Consider the following 24,167-nt stretch of genomic DNA (forward strand, 5'->3'; position numbering starts at 1 on the left):
ATCCCACTTAAAAGGTGATGTTTTATTACCTGAACAGTTTACCACATATTCATTAACTCAAATACAAGCAGCTGCTATGCAAGAATATGTTTTTCTGAAAATAGAGACTGTTGGCTGAATCTATTTTAAACCATGCAAAGTGGAACGGTTTGTCTAGATGCAGTAATTCAAGTACTTTATAAAAACCTTCATAGTGTTTTTTCCCTAAAGCAGTGAGAGAAATAACTAGTAGAAAAAGACTCAAAAATGTAAACTAAAGCAATCTGTAGATTAACAAATATTATTATTAACAACATATTCAGTGTAGTATTTTGAGACTAACTCGTAACTGAGAGCAGAATTGAAGGTTGTCACTTCACAACAGTACTGCTGTACTAATAGTACAGTATTGACCATTTAAAAATTCAGGATCTAATGTTGACTTAACCTCTCTACACCTGATAGTATTATGTTTAATTACATGATCACATTCTATTCCTTAAATATATATATTTTCAAATACATTCAACCAAACTTATAAAGTATCTCAAACCACTGTATACCAGATGATACATTATGAAATCCATCTATATGAAAAGTATACAATACTCCCTAATGATAACACTTGATCTTTGTAACAAAGATTAATGATAAAAACCTTATCAGCTGATACACTAAGCAAGTGAATGACTTGCAGAATAGCAGCTTTAAAGAAGTAGCTTTCTGCTTGCTAATAAACTGCATGGTAGACCAAATTTTTCAACTCAAAAATCACAAGTAGCTTTATTCACATAAGACAAAGGAAGTTACTCATATGCTTGCTTGCTTGCTTTCTGTCTTTCTTTTTCTTTCTTTTTCTTTCTTTTTCAAATTTATTACCAAGAACTATCATTTCATAAAACAGAAATATACCTAAAGAAATTCCACATCAGTGAAGATTACCTGGACAATCACATTTAAGTACAGAAGAACTAAAAAAAGGCTGAAACACTTCGGCTTAAAGAATAAATATGATCATAAATTGATATAAAGCTGTGTAAGTAGACATTTCAGAAGTTTATAAAAATAAAAAAAAATGTAGAGCACTAAATTCACTTAAAAAAATCTCTGGAAAGGAAGAATAAGAAGTATTTTGAAAAAAATAACCTCATTACTGGATGATATTCTAATGCTTCAGATATGTTGGTTCTGCCATTTATACTGAGCTTAACAAGATAAGCCATAGGCAAGCCAAAAATCATATTACCCATTTTTAAAATGTGAGAGCATTATCTTTCTTTTTCTTTTTAATCATTATCACAATAAATCTTCATTTTAATACTGCATTTGTGCTGCTCAGGAAGTCTTCAAAATGGTCATTTAGTAAAGATAATGTAGCTTTTTATTGGAACATTTAAAGGTATTGATTTTAGTAAAGATCAGCTTCTTTGTTATAATTAGAGAGCTCTTGAAAAGCTTCTGCAACAATATAAACCTTTTATTATCAAGTACCAAGTGCACACTATATTTTTTCATCTCATTCACATGCTGCTGAAATTTTCCAATATGGGAAAAGGAAACAAGATACAAAAAAGGAGACGAGGAACGAAAAGGTCTTGGCATGTGTCTAGGTTTCAAGATATGGTCAGACACATACTTTTGTTGATTGTCAGCCATGTATCTAGTTCAAAAAAGTACTCTAATACCTATTATAATTTATCCCTAGTGATTATGAACTATCCTTTTTAATTAAAGGAAAAAAGATAGGGGGAAATTGTTAGGTGTAAAATAAGAAGGGGGGAAAAAACACTGTTGATGGATCCATTTTTATTATGCAGGCAAGTTAAAAAATTGCAACCTCTGACACAAAAGTAGACTGCTACATAGGCAGGCTAGGATTTGTATTCCTGTTTTATGCTCTCCCAGGACAAACAAGAACTGCTGATTCTGAAACTTTTGACTAAAGTAGAGTATAGGAATTAATATTAATCACTTGTTTTGGAATTATCAAGACTGTAATTTGTGCCGGCTTTTGTGATATGTATATAAGGTCTCCAGGGAGCTGCAGTATATTACCTACTCAGGAAATAAGTCTTAAAGAGGCATGTGCCTGCCTACAAATGATTAGCATAAATAGGGAGATCACACATGAGAACGAGCAGCTGAATTCTGGCAGATACAATTAAAATCAATAGTTCAGTCATATATAGCAGGCTAAGATGTGAAATAAATTTTGCATCGAATGCAGACACCTAGATCACTATTAATTAGAATTTCTATTTCTGAACTGTTGGAGAAGTGCTGAATGCAGTAGTTGAGGTTTATGACCTTATTCAATTTGAAATTCAAAATATAAATGTTTTCAAATACATGCACTGCAGACACTGTAGGAAGTGCGGTATCATACTCAAAATATCCATCTCTATTTTCTATTAGTGTTAACATTTTTTCTGCTGAGATTTTGACTTTTAGTCAACCAATTGCTGGATTTGCTTTGCATAATTTTAGGAAACTTGGAAAAGGCAGTGAGAAACTGCTGACATAAGGTTTGTTCCCCGGGAAAATCATGGTACCTTAAATTGTTCCCACTGCTAACTGCAAAGACTTACTGCTATACATATGCTAGAGATGGTCGTTCAGACAATTAAAGTCCTACATGATTTCATGTAAGGTTTCAGAGAGGAGGCCTTTCTGAGAGGTGGTGGTTTGCACGGCAGGTTTTATGCGAAACGCTGCAGAAGAGCACCTTGTTCCCTTCGACCATCCCATCCATGTGGGAAAGAGGAACGTAGGTAGTAGGACCTAGACAGCTTGCAGTTAACTTTAATTGCCTAAGTTAGGAGCCTAGTCAATGTTGTCTCCCCATATGGTGAATAAAGCGTTTCCAGAAAGCAACTCAGGGTATCTAAAATATGAATCACACCTGGTTGTGCCCTTCTCCGTCGATTAAAGGGGGGTGGCGTGACTGTACTCCAACCTTAGGGCTGAGTGAGGTGAGCTCAGGCCCACAGCTAAACACTACAAGCTATGCCCTCCTTACTGAACCAAGGCACAGGCATGCAATATTTTTCTACTTTGTCCTTATTTTAATTATATATAAATGTAATTAATGTCAATTATATTTAAATACAGTTAAATAAAGTACAGGTATTTGTGGCATAAAGGTGTCTATACCATAATCCGTATTCCATCTATTGTTCCCCAGAAGTGCGGGTGTAGAGCTGTCCAACCAACCATGACAGCCCATGGTGCTGAAAGTGCACCTAGAAAGACAACTTCCATCTTAGAAGAGTGTACGGCCTAAATTGCAAATAAAAGTGTAAAAGGAGAAGGAAGAGGAGAACCTGGAGAGGAGGTTGGAACGAAACAAAGATGTCCCACCTCACTGATTGCTTCTCCAGTGTACATCGTTTGCAAATACAGATTTTGAGCTTCTTGTATTCTCTTCCAAAATCATAGACATATGCACACAAATGTGTATCTTGTGAGTTTTTGAATATATAGATTATATAGGAATTCTTACATATCATAATGATTTAACGTGACTAATGTTGTCACATATCCTTGCTTTCCTATTTTTCTGTGTGATGTAAGGTTAGATTTTTTTAGCATCCATTTGGGTTTGTCATATCATATCTACAACCATGTGTAAAATACTGTTTCCCAGGTTACATTCACTGAAATATTATTTTTTTATTTTTTACTCAAAACTGCTTTTTACTCATTGTGATGAGTGAGCCTCGTACTAAGTGGGTATTTTGATGGAGTCTTCGCAGGAAAATTAGATCTACCAAAAAACTTGAATGAAAAAGAAGCAGAAAGAGATTTTAATTTATGTCTATATATATTATTTAAGACACTAAATGAGTTTTCTTGTTTCCAATCTACATAATAACGTTTGATTAGCAGCTAGTAATACTATATCAAATGACTTTAGATATAGATTCTCTTACTAAGATTTATTCCCATTTATCTAAGTTCTTGCTACCAGGATGTGAGACATTTTATATTCCAAAAGTTCTTCTTATAAAAAGTCTAAAACATGAATGTGAAATTTGGATCATTTAAATATTCAATTTGTTCATGGTACAGAAAAACATCCTACATGACTGACTGATCATCTATAATCTCTTCTGCACAGAAAAAGAAAAGAAAAGTTTACAGAGTGACAGAACAAGTTCATCACTCTATTTTCCATTTTTAGATCACGTCATGGATTTATTTTTACCTATGCGCTTTAATTAAAAAAAAAAAAAATGCACACACATTGAGGAGCCGCCCAATGGTAGTGCATACTTTAATCCTTTAATTTCCTTTAATCCTGTATTTGAAATATCAATTTGTAATATCAGTGAAAGTAACACAGCTTTCGCCCACAACTTGACTGTATAAGTATACTAACGTATGCAGTTATGATTGGTACTGGTGATAACGCCACAGCTTTTAAGCAATTAGGGAAAACAGCTTGATCTCAGATCTTCCTTATTAAATCTTCACTAGTCACAGGAAGACTGCTAGATTCCTGATCTGTTTTTTCCCAGCATGGTCCAAGACTCTCTGAAGATCCTTCTAAAATCTGCAAAAACTAAGTCCCTTCTACGTGGCATATGCAACCTGGTTTTAAGAGTTGAAAAAGAATCTGGATTGATTGACAAGACAGAAAGCACAAGAAGCCTGGGACGGGGCAGTATCTGTAAATCTTTATGATAATTCAATGAAAAATGTAAGTCAGTACTTCAGGGTTTCGTGACGAATATCCTAAAAAGCGGATACTCACTACTTTTACTGAATCTTAAAGCTATCGGCTAAAGCTATTAAAAGATTTCTATCAGAAGATCAGAATTGTTGAATGGTGCCAAATTAGTCTGTAAGAAAACATCCATAGGCATTCAATATACTATTTGTCCTAGATAACAGAAACATTTCAGAAACATGCTTTAGCTGTGCTAACACACAACTAAACTGTACTGAAATTCCCAGCCTTTGATTTCTAGAATACAGACAGCACTAAATATTCTCTAGCTGTGAAAGCTTCTCATTTTGAAATAATTTCCTACTTCTTATGCTGTGCACAGAAGAGGAAGTATTGGCAACAAACAGATGACACTGGATCCTAAGAGTCTGAGGTTAGCAGCATACTAGATTTGAACAAACTCATTAATCCAGCATAAGTTTTCAGCATTCAGCTATTGTCAGAGGTGCAGAAGGACAATTAAAAAACAAAACCAGCTAGACAATAGGTTACTTACATGATATCCTGCTACTCAATATCTGACTCAAGAACAATCCCATTTGTCAAAATACATTTTTTAAAAAATGTAATTTTGTTCCAGGATAAAATAAAATGCAATTTTGTGAACTGCAGAGAGATTCTCAAATGATTTACAGCATGATATCATGGGTTCCAAAAACAGAGTAGTAGCCTGAATGCATTAATTTCAGAACGTTAAAAAAATCAAACCATTATGAGGAGATATGTTCTAATGGAAAAGTTGTTTTGCTGACAATACTTGCACATCAGGATATGGAACTATTTTACTATTACTATTTGTTGACAAAAGCTCCTTCCTCTTGTCAACAGTACACATATGGATATATCCTTGCTGTGGCTTGCTGTGTCCTTTGATAAACTAGTCTAAATGAACTGCTACTCATCTGCGTTTTTCAGTTTGCAGGTGTAACTTTTAGCACAGGCTCAGCTCAAGGCTCATATTCTGGGTTCATAACAAGATCACTTAGACTCTATAGCATACTTGTTCCATTAACTGATGAATAAACTAGTCCAAAGCACTTGAGAAATCTACTCAGAAAATCAAGGGGAAAGGGGAACAATCAAGAAATTCATGTAACTATTGCAAATTATCTTTTACACACTGGGGATTCTGATTCAGTGATATATGATGAATTGCTATTTAATAATGTATTTTTTATCCATAATTCCTGAAAATTACCTATCGTTACTTGTAATTATACTAAAGTATATATTTTTCTCTTTAGGACTACAAGTTCTCCTTTGGAAATAGTCAAAGAGTTTGGGAAAACAATTATTTATGAGCAATGAAAAAGGTATACTGTTGCCATAATCTGAAAAATTGAAGAAGACATTTAAAGGTAAGTTTTGGGAATTGCTTTATCTGAAGTTGCATACCATGAGTTCAAACACTGTACCACGCTGTGCATTCAAGGTGTCTTAGTTTCTTACCTGACATGTTTCTCTTGGCTCTGCCAAGGGCTGGAAATCTGACCCCTTCATTTTGCTGATGTGGCTTTTGCTCAGGTTACCATCAAGATTCCACCTTATAAATCTAAGGACATTTACTTGGTCTCTTCTCTATTCTCCACTTTCTCATGCATCTCTGTTTTACCTTACAAATTTCCAGTCTCCTTTAGTGATTGCCTGCCTTTGCCACTTCTGTAATTCACTCATTCTCCGATGTCCTTTATCCTTCTTTTCTGTAAAATCACCCCTGACTATTTGGCCCTTTCCTATTCTTTCAGTTGGTATCCATAGTCAACTCTGTGCATCTTCTTCTTCGTTCTTAATCTATTTAATTGTATTTAGCTGGCATGATCCCAAAGCTGAACTCAGTATTTCTGTTCCTAACTCTTGGCTTTCACTTTAGTCATCTTAATCCAGCTCTTATAGGAGCCAGAAATATTTCCTGTAAGTAAAGTCTTTCATTGTGCCACCTGTCTTCCACTGTCTAAGCACACTTATTCCAAACCAGAGGAGACTTTCCAGCCAATTAGTAGTCAGGCTTTACATCCTTGAACATACTGCCCTCTCACACCGAAGAAGAAAAATTTAAAACTAAACTCCACATCAAAATAGCAATCAAGTAGTAATAGCTTGATTTTGTGTTCTTTTCCCCCATCTCATTAGCTTCTCATTCAATTCCAGCTCTTCATCCTCTTTAACACTGACAAAATTATTTTTTTCTGAAATCTCTCATATGTGTGGATTTTCTCGCCCTGATTGCTATAAGATATCATCTTCCTGCACATCACCAATTCAAACTCTTTAAACTCAGTAGCCTGCTGGGAAATGGCACTACAGCACATCCAGGCTCAGCCAGTTACATGAAATCATGTATTCAAGGTGAAGACAAGGAAAATAACTGTAATAAGTAGTCTGTAATATTCCTGATAAAGTACTAATCTGAAAATAACCTGAAACAATAAATTGAGCTAATTGATTAATTAATGAAAAAAGATTATCATATCTGTGTATGTGTGCACACACATGTGTACATGCACATGTGGGTGGTAGATATTCTAATCAGGGCCAACGACAAGTCAGAAGGGAGGCTTTCATTAGCAGAAATGGATGGAAGGAGGGATGAACCAGATGAACTAGCTAGGGCCACTGAAAAACAGCCTCATGGTCTGTCTTCTGAAATGCTGGATCTAACTGTTGTTCTTTTAACATCTTGACTGGATTAGAAAAGAAAGATAATATGAATTATTGCCCCCATTAACCATGTTACAGCCCAGCACCAGTAACACTAATCACAATTTCCAGAGTTACGAATTTTCGGCTTTCAACCCATCTTCTGAAAAAGAAATTAAGAATTTAATTAAGAATCATCATTTTTTTTCATATCCAAGATAGCGTTTTTCTTAGGTTAAGACTCAAGCATCTCCACACTCTTCAAAAGAGAGAAAATCTCCTTCACGCTGCTGTCAGCAGCAGGGTCTGAACTTACTTCAGTGGCTGTGGTTAAACAGGAATGTGTTAGTACATGGTCTAACTCTGCCAAATATATGTGAGGATAATGAAAGGAAGGAGGGTCTCAGAGGAGTAAAAGAAAGGTTTAAGCGATGCATGGGAATGTTACTAAGCAATACTAAGCAATATGTGCTCTTACACAATAATGGAGAACTCGCATGAAGGCTGAAAGCCAGGATGGAAAATATCAAGCTACCCCCAACCTGGGAAAAGGGAGAGGAAAAGGATGTTGCCAGTTCTTCTAAACCGCTCTGAGGTTGCGAATATACAAATATAAAGGCAAAGGTCTTTGTGAGAGAGTCTTGGCAAAAAGACTGTCTAGAGTCCAGTGCAGCTAAGAGAGTTAAAACTGAGTTGGTGTTGTGCCCCATTTCCCAGATACTGTGTTTCCCTGTTTCTTGCTATCCTGCAGTTTCTTTTACACACAATTGACATATTTGCCTTGGAATTCTTCACCTTTTGCTTCTACGGGTTTTTCATTTGCACAAGTGAGAATAATCCTTAGCAGTCAGGAGAGAAAAAAAAAGGAAAAAGGAAAAAGGACAAAGGAATAAGGAAAAAGGAAGGAGAAGAGAAGAGAAGAGAAGAGAAGAGAAGAGAAGAGAAGAGAAGAGAAGAGAAGAGAAGAGAAGAGAAGAGAAGAGAAGAGAAGAGAAGAGAAGAGAAGCCAGGTAGATCTGTGATTAAAAGTTGATGTTTTTACATAGCATGCAAAGTGAATTTTCCATTTTTGTACTTCCCCTCAAGAACAAGTTGTACAGATTTATATGAGTTGGCATCATTTTGTCAGTTCTTGGTGTGGCAGATGGTACTGGAGACTGGTCCTGAATTTCTTCTAGCAATAAGCAGCAAAAGGAAGACTAGAGAAAATGTTGGCCCACTCCTGATTGGGGCATGGAACCTGGTGAAAAAAAGGACATAGAAAAGTCTGGGGTACTCAACGCCTTCTTCGCCTCTTGGACTGAAGACTTGACTTATGGTGTAGAAAGTATAGACTTATCCTTGATGGAGGAGAAGAGACAGAGTCTTCCCAGCAGTGCCCAATGAAAGGACAAGAGGCAAAGAACGCAAATTAAAATATAGGAAATTCTATTTAAATGTAGCGAAAAAAAAAACATTTTTACTGAGATAATAGTCAAATATTGGAACAGGCTGCTGTCCAGCCCTGGACATATTCAAAACCTGACCGGACACAGTCCTGAGCAACCCATTCTAGTTCAGCCTGCTTTGAGCAGGAGACTTAAACTATCCGATCTCCACAGCTCCCCTCAGCCTCATCCGCACTGTGACTCTGTGTTTTCTTGTCCTCTCTTGCTTGCATTCACCTTGTTCAAAGGAAAACCAGGGGGGTAGTGGAGTCTCCATCCCTGGAGATGTTTAAAATGTGCCTGGACGTGATCCTGTCTAACATGCTCTAGGTAACCTTGCTTGAGCAGGGGGGTTGGACTGGATGATCTCCAGAAGTTCCTTCCAACCTCAACCATTCTGTGATTCTATGAAAAAGGAATATATTGCAACAGCAATATCTCACAACTTTCTGAACTTTTCCTCTTATGCAGCACAGCCTTAGCACTTCATTATCTAGCTAACCTAACATAAACTAATGTAGCCTTCTTAGTCTTCTCTCTTTGCACTAAGCAAAACAACATTTTAAAGTATTTACGGTATAATAGAAGAAACTATTAATCTAACATTTATCCTCACAGTATAGACAAATTCCAATTCACATATACCTTTAGGTTAAAGATATACCTTATGACTCAATGAATAATGTATTCCAGGCATTGCCATAGCAGAACTACTAGAAGTAACCTAGTAGGGTTTGGGATTGTCATTGAAGGCAGTTCTTTTTATCACAAGCTTTGATTAAGGAAAGCAGCTACATGCTTTAATTTAGTGCTTTTCTGAGCAGAAAACCTCGAAAGTGATAATGAAAAGAAATAAAAGAACATCCAGAGGGACTATCATATTATAATCCAGCACCAACACAGAAATCACATTTAAAATACTCTAAACAGGTTGAAAATACTTTCTATTATTATGGAAATTTTCACAGATGCACATTTAAGGACAAAAAGGACTCCTATGAGAATTTTATCTGACCTCCTGCATAATTTGGCTCATAGACACCCATCCCATAATTTCTATCACATCATACTCCTATAATTTTAGCTAGAAAATATTCTTCAGAGAAAAATCCAGCCATTAAGTCATGAAAAGAATAGAATTATTAAAAGTTTTCATAAAGATAGATGTTTAAGTGTATTTGAATATGACTTCTCTTCTGATTTGACCTTGACTAAACTGAAAGCACATAGAAAATTTTACAATGAAAGTTAGATGGGAGCAATACCAATATCTGCCTAGCTACCTCTGCTGTGAAAGCTCTTTTTATTTTAGTAACATTTTGTGTACAAAAGCATTTTCCAGAAACTAATATAGTATGTTCAATACATTTTTATACCCAAGCTTAATTACAAAAGCTTTTTCATAATAACAAATATTGTCCCAAGCAGAGACTATATTTAATAAATATGCTTATTATTTTCCTTAATGAAAGCCATGATTAAAAATTGCAGTTAATCCCATTACACTGTACTTCAATTATACAACCCAGCTCCTACCCTCCTGCTGATAGAAGACTACCTCATCTTAGTTTCCAATTATATACATTAAGTCCTTCCAAACCCACCTTCATTATTACACACAGCACGCTTAGCTCTATCAGAGAAAAAGCTGTAATTGGGAAAGAGCAAAACACATTTTCAAGGCTAAGATAATCACAAGAAAAGTTAATTATGTCAATTAAAATAATCTTCTCTCCACTCAACAAATATGACCTATTCCTACAGAGAAACACAGGAGGACAGGTTCAGATTCTTGATAAACTGTGGTATTACCACTGAAGTCATTCTTACTAGAACATTTGTGACAGAGCCAAATTTTGACTTTAAATTAGACCTTATTAAAAGAAAGGCCAGAAAGGACTATTAGCTCAACCCAGGGGCCTCCTTTAAAATATAGACCATAGTGTTTCAGATATACAACCCAAATTAAACTTAAATATTTAAGTTCTTGTACTAAACTTATCTTTCCTAAAGCAAAACAGGACTACAAAAGGCCCTGAAAACATATGGAGTTAAAATGGCAGAGCATTAGAAATCAGGAAAACCTCCACGGTCCCTGTCAGTCGTATTTGGTGATGCATTTCATCTCAACATCAGAAGGCAGTCAGCCGAAGCTATGAAATGTTGATTTTCACTACAGTTACAACAAGTCTGAGCTTCACGTGTTGAAGATATCGTCAAACACATTACAGACAGAGCAGCTCACCCCAACAGCACCAGAGAAGGCAACAAAGAAAGGACTCGCAGACACCATAAGCACCTAGGCCCAACCTTCAGGGCCTCAGGTTGTAAGTGCTTCTCTTCAAGAGTAACGTGGGCCCTATCTCTCCTTATTAGCTGTTTCTGATGGTTAATTTTCCTTCCTCTGCACACTGTACCTTATTTTGACATTGACTTTGGCCATCTTCAAGAACCTTACTGCTTTGGGAATTCAGTCAAAGCTTTCAAAAGCCTATTCATTCTTATCACTTATTTTCTCCATATTTAATAGTACCCGCACAGCTGTTCCCATCCTTTACTTTAACGAGTGGAACTTTTTCACTCCCACCTCACAATGACTTATTTAAACCATTTTACATCCTACCTTTGAACATTTCCCATTTGTTATTATTGTTCTATAAACACCAAAGGTAGATATAATATTCTAGAGAGCACCGTGATATTTCTGAAATGTCATTGTAAGCTCACTTTCAACCGGGTAGTTTAGATGAAAAGCACCACTATATTAGTAGCCTGGAATCTAATCCAGATTTTCCATCAGAAAAATTAACCCAGGGTTCTGAGGAGACTTTGCTGCTGAACTTGTCTCTGACAGAAGTTGCCTTGCTATTGGCACTAAAAACAAGCAAAATCAAAACCAGCCACAACTATTTTATAATTTATCCAAATATGTCTATATGCCAATCAAAATCACAGGTCTGGACTGCAATGCAAATACACTCTAATCAATGGCACATATAAGCAGGGAAAGGTATTTCACTCTATATCCTGGCTAGTCCTCTTTAAGGGCATCAACAGCAGCAGAGTCAACAAAATACATATTTAAACTTACTTAAACTTGACAAAAGTCTTAAATCATTTTATGTGATGGAAGACTCAACAGAAAGCAAAAAGCTATCTCTCATAAGCGTAATTAATAAGAGTTTACCCCTACTAATTCATACAGAATCTTGCAGATTCCTGGCAATTTGATGTACAAAAATTGCACTAACAATACACTTGACTTCTGCTGTCATTTCTTGAAGGTGTACTGCAGTTTATAAAGTATTTTTGGTTTTGACATGGAAAAACTTATCCTAAAATTTCCAACCTCTTAATTTCTTTTATCCTGATTCCTTTTTCGTTATCACTTGCTGACTTTGTCAGAGAATTGGGATCACTGCCAAAGATGTTTACTTCAATTTTGTTTCCAGTCCTAAATTAGATTCCTCCTAAATACTGAATTAGATTATTAATCAGTTAAAATCTAAATCTTCATTATTAATTTACTAGAAACAATACAGCAGCTTGTAAAACATTTATGCAGCAGTAAATGGAGAGCCACTTTGCAGAGATCATGACATGCCTAATTTACTACCCAACTAAATATTTAATTACTAATTGTGGCAAAGCTGAAGGTGGTCTGTAGAAATTAAACACTCTTTTTTAATGATAGAAGTCTGAACTGTACTGTGTGCAGCAATACTAAATTTCTAAAGCAAATACTAGGAAACACTCCCTTTTGCCAGTTTTCCCTTGCCATTTAAGTGCAGAAGTACGTACATTGCTATTCAGTTTATTTACTGGTAGTTCTCTTCCCCAAGGTACTTTTTACAGAAATAAGTTTAAAATGACATTTTAAATTAAGCAAAAAGATAATGCACTTCATACATCTATTGAAATAAATAAAAGTTTAAGACAAAAAAGTCTTTATAGGCTTTTATCAGATTTTTTTTTTTCATTTGCAGTGTCATAGCTTTGATTCAACATCTTCCTCACTCAAAATACCACCTCTGATTAGAATCTGAGATTTTAATGGGTGTCCTTCTTGGGTACATATTTGTAATTATTTTTTTCAGATTTATGTTAAAACACGTGGCTCACAACTGGTTTCAGAAGTTGCACGTAGAGACTTTGTAAAGCTGTGTCGACAGGGACTCAGCCTTCCCGCTGTTCCAGCTGCACGGCAAGCCACAGTATGTAACACATCTATCTAAGGTGAGCTTTCAAACAGGTACTCCTGGCTCAATAAATTTAGCTGAATTTGTTAGAAGCTGCTAAATAGATAGAATGATGGACGAATGAGAACTTCTCATCTTTTTTTTTAAACGACTCCCTTTTATCATCTCACTAGCTCAAATAACAAGGCTCTCCAAAGAGGAGGGCAGGAGCTTTTTTACCTTCACAGGAGCAGCATGATGAATGCAGGCAGGAGGCGAAAGTAGCGTGGGAAAAGTTAAAACAAAGTATTTCAAGAGGAAGGGTTTTTTTGATAGAATATTACAACCAGTAAAATAATGAACAGCATATAAACATATTGCCCCTCAGAAAAAGGATAGCAAATAGGCACCTTCACTTAATCCTCAACAACTATTCCAAAACCGCCAACAGATGCTTCTTCACTGTCAAGCTGTTTTTGTTAATCATACAGAATTTACCAACCTTTTGCTACTTTACATAAAGATGAAGGTCAGTCTTACCAAAAATTACTCATTCAAAATCTTTAATGTAAGCTGTCAGCTAAGAAAACCAAAACTATATATATGTAAGTCACCAGCTTACTGGAGAAAACTATCATTTTTTGAAACTGAGCAAAAATATTCCATTGCCTGAAATAATAGGTGGAAGGAAACACAACTGATGTTTACTACAGTGTATTTTCATAGAACAGCAACAATAAAATATTGATTATAAGAGGATAAACTGCTTAATGTTCCTACATTTTCCTCATTTCTCAAGGCTAAAAAATATCGGAGAGATTTAATGAATAACCATTCAAGACTGCGAACAGAATAAAGATGTATTCATTTGGTAGCAGGCTTTACTCATCAGCCTCTAATTCGTTATCCTAACAATATGACCTTGTCTTTCAAGGCAACAACTCCTCAAAAAAACTTTTTAAAAGTAGAGTGAGTGAGATCACTGAGGTTAATCAATCCACACTCAGTTTAAACACCACTGCCTGCAGTACGGAAGAAGGTTTTAATAGAAGATAGACTGCAGTAAATTGAAGCAGTCCTAGGCCAGGACTGCAGTACTGACTTTTCATCCCAAGTTTGCTATTTAAATTTGACTCCAGTTGAATAACAGCAGTTATTGCACTGCCAGGCTTCATGAAAGGTGCGTGAGAGCCTCAGACTCATTAATACTGGCTAAGATTAATTAAAGTGATTAACTAACAGGATAGCTGAGCATGATGAGTCACTCAGCAGTGTACTGGTACCATCACTGGTTGTCTCAGAAGAGCTATGAATCGTGCAAGCTGGGTAACTTCAAATACTTTCTCTGTATCTGGGCTGTCATTTCAGAATAGACTTGGAATGTGAAAAACGAAAGGAGAGAAAAAAACCCTCAGGGGGAAAACTTGTTTTGCCATTTTTTTCCAGCTAAAGAGAGCTTCACTCTTCAGTTTGCGAATGCTTCTCATGACATTTGGATCTCCTTCCTAGTGGTAAAACTATCATAGTGCATGTACTAGCTAATCCCTCGATTGTCTCAAATTGCTGTTAACAGCTCTTAAGCTGTTAACGTATATTAAAGCTATAACCACATATTCTTCACAAAGTTTTTTTTTTTTTTTTTTTTTTTTTTTTTTTTTTTGACATGCATCAACTTTTTAACTAGTGTGTGGCACACTGAAGATGCACCATAAGGAATGGAAGCACCTCCTTTAAAATAAAACTGCCTTGAGGCTCATGTTATATGACAATAACTCCAAATTTTACTGAAGCTGTTTGCACACACCCCTCTTTCACAGGGTGCCGTCAAGTGGGAACAAGTTAAACATGTCTTAGCTTTAGTACCCTAAAATAGTATATTAAAAATATAAAGCTTGATTTTATATATGTACCTTAGAACCTAATGAGAAAATTTTCATCTGTTTTCTCCAGAAACTTTGATGCCAAAGGACAGACTGCTTCTTGTCAGTGCTTCAAACTGATCTCTATTTGCAAACATAGTGAGTGATGCCAAATGCAGTTCAGAACGCAAATCAAACAAGTATTTTATTATGCGCTGTTTTGCATTGCATATGCAAGACGGAGAAGCAAGTAATGACAAAAAAAAATCATACTTGCACATCACACAAGTTATTTTCATAATATACTTGAGCACTGCATAAAAATGCAAAGAAATAAAACAATCCAAATAAAATAATGAACACCTTATGAATTAAATATTACATTCACAATGCCACACACTGGGATTTAACTGATCATGATATATAGTGCAGATCAAGAGTGGAAAAATCCAAGCAAAAGTTTCAGATACAGTAGATGCTACTTTTTTTTTTATCAGCTGATAACAATAAATTATCTATGGACTTATTGTGAAAATTAGTTATGTTATTTATGCAAACAGGAAATGGAAACTGAGATCTCCCCCCCCCCCAAAAAAAAAAAAAAAGATGGTAGCTTGTCCTTTGATGAGAAAAAAAAATCGCTATTCATTAGAAGCAAATCCAAAGTGATTCCATTTGCATCCCAACAGGAGTGCTCAGAGTAGCAATTAATGCAACCATGATGTGGCACTTGTTTTCCAAATGTCTTCCTGTTCTTCTTTGTTTTGGTTTTAAGCAAACAAGATGGAAAAGTTACTTCAGTTGTCTCTGACAGGGAATCACCATGCTGGCTAAATAAATCAGCAAAGGATTTTTTTTTTTTTCAGTGACATACAGCAGGGCCCCAACAGATTATGAATTTAAGACCTTGTTGCACCTTACAGGCCAATTTATGCTTGAACAGCAGTCTGTAGGGCAGGATGATAACGCGCAAGGGAAAGAAGAGGTTTCACAAACATATGGCAGATAGCTAAGATTAATTTAGAGTCTTCCTGGATTAAGTCAGTGTACAAGAGCAGGGACATTTTTTTTCCTCTAAGAGTTCACTTATAGTTGATTAACAAACATTTCTTCAATAAGCAAAGGTCAGTTTAAACAAGAGTTCCTCTCTGTATTAGTTACTATGGATGGTGCTGGGCCCTCGCAGCTAGGCTAGCAAAACAGCAGGAATATCCCTCATAGAGGCAAAAAAGGAAAAAGATTAATTTACGAGAAAGGTTTGCAGAGGATTAACTTCACCAGTTTATTATTCCTCAGTATTTTATCTTAAAAAACATCACTCTTGCATTCTTGCAAGATGAGTTGAATTTATTTATGACAATATTGATGATTGTCGGGTGGAGGTGAGTTATAAGCCTAATAAATCTCCACTTAATCAGCTTATTCCTACTGTTTTATATTAATATGGTGCACCACATAGGACAATAACCAATTGCAAATAAGGAAAAGCAAAAAAAAAAAAAAAAAAAAAAGAAAAAAAAAAGAAAAACATTTGAGTAGCTATATATTTCTGGCTTAAATCACAATATAAGATAATGCCTTAGAATGCCAACTGTGCTTAAGGAAAAGCACAAACAACACAGGACGCAGGAACACTTGCATTTTTTTTTCCTCCCCACAGTTACGTGTAGAAAGACAAGATCTCTCCCTAAATCTGCCAAATGTACTCAAAAAATACAACTGGAAAGATTCCTCCCAGGGTGCGAGAGGTAACTCTGGTATCTATTCGCATAGGTAGTCCTGCAAATAAGTGACTCACTTCTGTCATTCCGTCCAGTCTGACCGACATGGGCCCTCTTTTGCCCAAATGCAACTAAATCCGTCCGCCGGCCCTCACCGCTTGCAGCAGCTACCTGAGCCATCCCTTAATGAAGGAGCCCTTTTACCTGCGGCCAAGACAGTAACTAGATCTGAACATTTTATCCCTTCGCTGCAGTTCTAGGAGAAGGAAAATATTGTGATGAGCACTGGATTGAAAGAGAGCACTTACCAGCAAATCCGAGTTACCAAAGTATACATGCAAATATTGACCCAAAGAGAGAGTTTATCTTCTCTGCAATTAAATACTGATCAAATGAACTACTCATTTCTCTTTCAAATTAGCTTTCTGGACAGCTACTTGTAAACAAAATGAAAGCTTAGCAAGAATACACAGCCTAAATCAGCTTACTCTGCAATTAGCTACATTAAAACAAGGGTATGAGAATGATCTGGATAGCAAGTGTCCTCTTGACATGAAGAGATAATTGTCGCTTTTGCCAGAACACTATCAGAAGAATGACTAAATGTGACTGCATTTACTAATATTTTTTTCCTTCTTTTGTCACACATCCCAATTTTGTTAATCTTTTAAGGCAAATTTCCTCCTCTTTTCGAAAATATTTCTATGTAGGCTATCAGTGTACTAAGGATACTCAATTCATCCAAAAAGACTCTAATCCAAAACTCACAGAATGCAAAACATCTACTGGATTATCTTCTACTTACCCAGTCCAGGTAAGCAGCACATAAGGTAAAACTGGTCACTTAAACCGAGAATGTTCATTTTGCAAATAAGCTGCTCATGGGCAATTTTTATTTTTATTTATAGTTGGCAGCCCAGAAACTTGACGCTGTTTGTATCATTATTTATAGGTACATGCACACATTGTGTAAGTTAGATTGTTTCTTTCTTGAATTACAAACCCCCTTCTGGGATACAACTTTGTATTTTCCAGTACAGGAGATCTGTTCTTAGAACTGCTAAGCTTGCAAGAGCACTTTGGTATCTGAAAATGAGAAAGAGATTTCTTCTAACAGTTTTATTCTGCAAAATAATGATGAAAGACAGCTTTCATTTATACACTTTATATGTGCACTGCTGTTTTGAAGCCAAAAAGTTTCTTCTTTTAAAATGATTTTTTCTCTTCAGATGTAAAATCTCAATAACAAGACCAGTTCCACTGGTGTTTATATTTTGGGTCTAATGGTTCAAACAGGTTCCAGTTCTGAACAAGCAGGAAAACTAATGTTCACCTTCCCTGCTGAAATTCAATGATAAGGGGATTTTGGCAAACCTTTACTCGCTTTTAATACCAAACCTTGAAACCCAAATTTTATCAATGGAGTGAAGCATTATCAGAAGCTCTTTCACAGTGCCTCCGCTAACCCTCTCAGGTCAACGTGATTAATTGCTCGGCTACTTTTTTGTACCACTTCCAATCATTTAGAGTACTTACTTTTATAGCATAACTGCATGCAGTTAACATCTCTTGATTTCTGCTTGATTGTGGTTTAATGAGAAAAATTCGAGACATCAATCTTTGCTTTGAGCTATTCTAGTTCCGATGTTCAAATGATCACATTTACCCTCGTAACAATAATCCTTTCATCTGACAATCTCAAAGCATTTTAATAACTTTAATAATATAGGTAAGAGCAGTGGCTGCCTTGAAAAGAATTCAGTTGTTTTTAGGCAATATTAATGGCAGCATTCCCTGTACACTAAATATCTCACTACTTGAGGGCAAGAGTAACACTAGCAATCACACCAAGACAATTGCATTGAGGTAGAAAGTGCTTCTACAATACACGCAATACATGAGTGAAAGAGTTTATGATCTTACCTAAAGAGTTTATGATATAATAAAGTATAAAGAACGTTGATATGCTTGAGTTTTCCATGGCAAAATGGGAACATTAAGAACTATTAACAAGCATTATTCCACTTTACTTATAGAGATTCGAACCTCTAAGCAGGACTGGTTGAAAAAAACAGACTTCAGCTTTCCAAAGTTTGAGATTTTTTCAAAATCATTGGTTCCATTTCTGAATTAAAGTAAGACTTTTCAATTTGACTTAGGAACATGACTGGAATAAAAATGCTGGAGCACATCACCTAGCTCAAAAGAATCATTATCATTATGGTTAAGCCTGCTACTCATCCATTTCTTCACAGACATCTTATCTCCAGACAAAATTTTAACAATAAGAGTTCGTTTCTGGGTTTTGTAAGCTTAAAATCTACCAGGAGGTCCTTAAGTTTTGTGGGGGAGTCAATGAGCCAATGTCCTGGGGGAGGTACTGATTCATCTGGCCAAAAATCTGGCTCAAAAATTAAAGAGTGGCAACTCCATGTATGTGGGACCCATCGGCCTGCATGGAGGATCTTGCAATTCTTTGCACTATGGAGATGTGAGGAGCAGGGAGGTACAGGCAAGGGAACCCTGAGTGAGGAAGATGGGGCACTTTGGAGATTCTGGGACTCCCCCACAAATAGAGTCCCTTGTCCAGGACTGCAGCATGTCCACAGCAGCCCCAGGCTGTCATGCTCTTGCCTTTCTAGCTCTTCCCACAAAGAACTGCTGTAACCATCCTTCCTTCTCCCACCGTTGCACGTGCCCTCTAGCACTGTGAGCTCTGCTTTACACCTTGGGAAATCCATTTCACAGAACCACACGATAGCTGGGGGTGGCGGGACCTCTAGAAATCACATGGCCCGAAACCCCTGCTCAAGCAGTCTCAGCCGGAGCATGTTGCCCAGGACTGTATCTAGCCATGTCTCCAAGGCTGAAGACTCTACAACCTCCCTGGGCAACTCTTCCTAAGCAGTCACCTGGGAGATCCAAGTTCACATCCCTTCTCGGTCCAGTTCAGATCAAGTCCCTCACGTTTCTTCAGGCTGTGCTTACATATCACAGAAACTTCGGAGGGAACCAGCTACTAGATGGTTCAATTAGTCTTTCACCCCTATACTCTGGTCGGGGGACTGATTTGCACGCGTGTGTGCACGCATGAGTCCATGCTATCCCCTTACTTGCATCTTCTCCCCTCCAAAAATTTCATCTGTTTCTTAAGGAAACAAATAAGCCCCTGCAAAATTTTCATTTCTTATAAAAACTCCTTTGACAAATTCCTGACTTGTGCTGGTCCAAAGAAGCTAAGTATAACATAGGATCTGGTGTGGAATCATGCTCTTCTGATTCCTGCTACCCAGATTTTAACTGCTTTCTGCACATATAAGCCATCACTACCACATATTACTTCCAAAAGCACATTAAGAAAACAATACTTAATTTAAATCGTGCCCACAGATAAGATGCTAATTATTCTTCCACATAAAATATGTAAGATTAAACTACCTAATAATTTGATTATTCAAGTATTATACAAACAAACAGAATAAAAGCTGAGTCTGGAGGAACAAAAAAGCTATTTTTAATTTATTTGTTGACAGACATGTTTTCATATCAATGTTCTCCTTGTCGCCAAGGTATTGTACAGAAGATGTCAGTGTTGATCAGCTTCCAATCATCAATGGCACTTATGAGAGAAATTTAAACAACCTGCTAGGGATGGGATTTCCTGCTACTGCTGGAGTACGAATGTTCAAAAAAGCGTTTCTCTAAAAATTACCAGGTACAGCTTTCCAGTCTCAATAGTACTGACTCGAGCTGTGTCTTGGTTACTCTGAAAGTTTAACTGAATAAGTAGTAATATATAGATTTATGCAGAAATATTTACAAATAACTTAAGAGAACAGGAAAAGAGCTACTTTTTTTTAAAAAAAGCAACCTTTTAGACCATGTTGCAGAATATTATAATACAACGATATCTTTTCTAGCTGAATACTCTGGCACTTATGTAATTTCCCAGGATTACTGGAATAATCTGTATGCGTAAACATGTTAAACAACACATACTGAATCTGTTTTTAAAGCTGCTGAATGAGTTCACTGTGTCAGGAGTGGAATGGGTCCACTCATCCCGCTTCTCCCATCTTGGAGAAAGGCTGAAGGAAAAACGCTCCTCTGGAGGGAGCCCCTCAGGACCGAGAAGATCCAGTCTGCAACTTTTCTTCCTCCCATAGCAACACAACAAGCAGCATGAGAGTTTATGTGATGTCCGCTTTGCAGAAATATGATTAATAATAATAAAAAAAAGTTTGACAGCCCCATGTACAGCCAACTGCATTTCTAATTTCTTCCATACATATGGTGTTGAAAATACAAATCGCTATAATTTGGATAACTTCCCAGTGGCTCGGAGGTTTAAATTTCAGAATCACAATATAGCACTTTTTTAACCACTGGGAATCTTGTGCAGAAAAAGCAAATCTCTGTCCACTCTCCCCTCCCCCAACCATAAATATGATGATGTATTTTTGTTAATCATTTTCCTAGGTAAAGAGCCTCTCTAGCTACAGATGAATTCAGGCAGTGAATAATTACATACTGGATTGGTGGCTGCATTACATAGCCTAAGATATATCAAAGAAATAAAGGAGACCATTTATAAATTCTTTGACTACATCAAAGACAGAAAAGAAAAGAAGGAGCCATCATTATCAGACTAATGAGGTAACTTCATAACATTACATTTAAGGGTTTTTTTTCCCCCAAACCTAATCTTCAGTTTTATAAAGAGAAATTAGTCCCATTTGGAAAATGATTTGTCTGTTAATTTAAGACAAAAAATGGGCTGCAGATCTAACTAAAGGCTTTCTATAACTAACAAAAAAAGCAATTATCTCAATATCCCACAAACATCATAACTGTAAATTCTAAAAAAAATATTAAGTTTTGCTTATGAGAAATAGAAGAATCTTACTTACAAGGACTTGTAGAAAACAGCTAGTTAAACATAGTTAAATATTATGAGGGGAAAAATACTGGAAGATATCTCTGGTCATCTTCACACACCTATTTCTTTCTGAATAAAAGGGATCCGTGCTGCAACACAGTTTCAACAAGTATCATGAAAACAAATTCCCAGCCATTATAAATGCTTATCGTGTTATTACGTTCTCATTGGTCCCATGTTAGAAAAAAAAAAACATGCAAGGAGCAGAGAGTCAATAGTTGTTTAAGACCCTAATGTTGTCTGCTAACAAAAATAATGCAGCACAGCAACAAGTTCACTGGAGTGCTCCTGGTGCACAAGATACCAGATGTGCAGCTGTTTATTTTGCAGTAAATAAAGATTATAAAGACTTTTGAATGGATCATCTCCTGAGCATTTAATAACTAACAAGCAAACAAGTCAAGGATTCTTGCATGAAATTATGAATAGCATTAGGTCATTATTCAGGGTATTAAAAAAAAATAAAATAAAATAACCAGATAGAGAACAGCCTGCCAGCAGGCAGCTTACATGAGACATAAGGCTTTCTATCCCCACCAGGAACATACCTTCTCTGATTTTGCTTTCCTGGCGTTATGCACAAACCTGCGTCCCAGCTTCTTGGCATACCAAATAGAGGCAAACATTGTAGTGAGAGAAGATTTCAGGCTGAATATGCAGCAGAAAAAAAAAATCCCCTGCCACCGGCACCGAGATACAAATCTAATGCTGGTTAAGGTCTCTCTCAACTATGCTGTTGCCTTGTCAGGTCCTCTCATGCTGCCTTTTGACAAAAAGAAAAAAAAAGCCCAACAAACCCCAATGTGGCCAGGCTGCAGGTGTATTTACATACTGCCAGCAGGAAGTCCAGGGTGAGGCATCTTTGCATCCAGCTCACATCCAGTCTGTTAAGTGCCTGTCTGCAGTTCTTTAGCACTGTCACCACAAACTACATATGTGTCAGCGTGAAAGGAAGCTGCAGTAAACTACTGTAGCAGACAGCTCACCTCCTCTTTGCGTGTGCTGAAATTTAACTCCTTGGTTCTCCTCGACTTGCCGGCATGCAACGGAAAGCAGCAGCAGTTCGAACAGGAGATGCACAGCACTGCAGGAAAAGCAAGGGGTACCGAGGTGCCAAAAATAGAAATGGCTATTAACTGTTCAGGTGAGGGAACAGGTGTTTTACATGACCCAGGGCAATTAAAATGTGAACAGGGAATAGACTTTAGTTTGTTCAAGTGGTCTGGGATATTTTCAGAGATGTATTTTTGCTGCCTAGTTTCAGTTTGCAACTAAAAGACATCATAGCTCTTCGGTTCACTGATGTCATACATGCTTTTCAGGAGGATTTGAGACTGATTCAAGGATTTCTGCTTTTCTTTTATATTGGTTCTGGGAAATAGCAAACCGATAATTTTTTCAAATTAATCTTCAGGCTCTTCCTTTCCTAATCTTGCTTGTTCTTCTTTCCTTAGTTGCAAGTTATTTTACATCAGGAGTTGAGAAGTGCTTACAAACGCCTATTTTTACAGTGAAACAGCAATCTACTGCTCTCCTTTGGCCACATACCTCTGCTTTAACCCTTGCATCTCTCCCCAGTTAAGACTGCTGCTAAACAGCAAGCAGACACATACCTTTTTGGGCTCCTGACATATGACTAACCAGATGTTCCTCCCGGCCAGACGCAGTATTGAAGCTGTAAACTTACAGGGTTTAGGGCTGGGTTTTGCTTTTGACAGGAGTCAACGTTAAAGGACAAATCCTGCCTCTTTCCCTCCTGCCCAGGACTACGGAAATCCTGTCCCTTAGGAGAACCAGAGCTGCTCTCGGAGCAGGGCAGCAGATGTGAAGCGCACATAGAGGAGTGATTTATGCTCTGCTTTTCTGTGGTAAAGAGCAAATAAAAAGGAATAGAGGCACAGCAAAGGAAATATAGTCATAGCAATCTAGTATAAGGCTCCTGGGGCCAAGGAAGCTATTTTTCTGCCCTAAGATTTTCAGAGAATAGCTGAAACTATTCTCTCTAGGATTCATGAATTCAGAAGGGAATATGTTCCTTTTCCACTTAAAATTCACAAACCATCCAAGCTACTGGAGCTGCATGGCATCGCACGAGATTTGAACCTGGAGGCAGATACTGCTTGCTTCTGTTCAGATTAGAAAGAGTTCAAAGAATCTCTTCAAAATATTTTAAAATGGAACGTTGGTTAATTAAATGGCAATTCTGAGATAGTGACGTTTTTGTCAAGGAAATTCCAAAGTATGTGTTTGCTTTTTGCTTGACGTCTAACAGCTTCTGGCCACAGAAGTGGTAACTTTTTAGGGGAAGAGAATAGTTTCTGATTACTTCCAATTCAAACATTTAGCTAATCTTGGCAGTTATAAAGTTGTGAATCCTTAAGACAGAGCAAAACCTTGTCTTTTTTGGAACATAGTAGCTGTAGAAGAGCTATCTGTCTATAATATTGTTCCAGTTCTCTAAGATGATGGTAAGAGAATGGATTCACTAAGGTGCAAAAACATTATTACACTTGGGAGTAAAGGTACATCACTCAGCACCTGAGCCCTATATGAGAGGGAAGAGAGGAGACGGAGGAAAGATTCCCTAAAAACTTTAGGAAGAAACCAGGGATCTTGGGTCTAGGATGGCTCTTACTGCAAGGAAACATGGTAGATGAAGGAAAGGAGAAGCAACATAATTACCCAGCTTAGCCAA

At 36.8% G+C, this 24,167-nt stretch overlaps 1 protein-coding gene across 4 annotated transcripts in view; it reads right to left on the minus strand.

Moving 5' to 3' along the window:
- The window catches only part of LOC134135676 (disks large homolog 2), a 740,305-nt gene that overhangs the window by 478,646 nt on the left and 237,492 nt on the right, over nt 1-24,167 (minus strand). The gene's annotated exons all lie outside the window — the stretch shown is intronic.

This window comes from Rhea pennata, chromosome 1, assembly GCF_028389875.1.
Source record: "Rhea pennata isolate bPtePen1 chromosome 1, bPtePen1.pri, whole genome shotgun sequence".
Taxonomy (NCBI): Eukaryota; Metazoa; Chordata; class Aves; order Rheiformes; family Rheidae; genus Rhea; species Rhea pennata.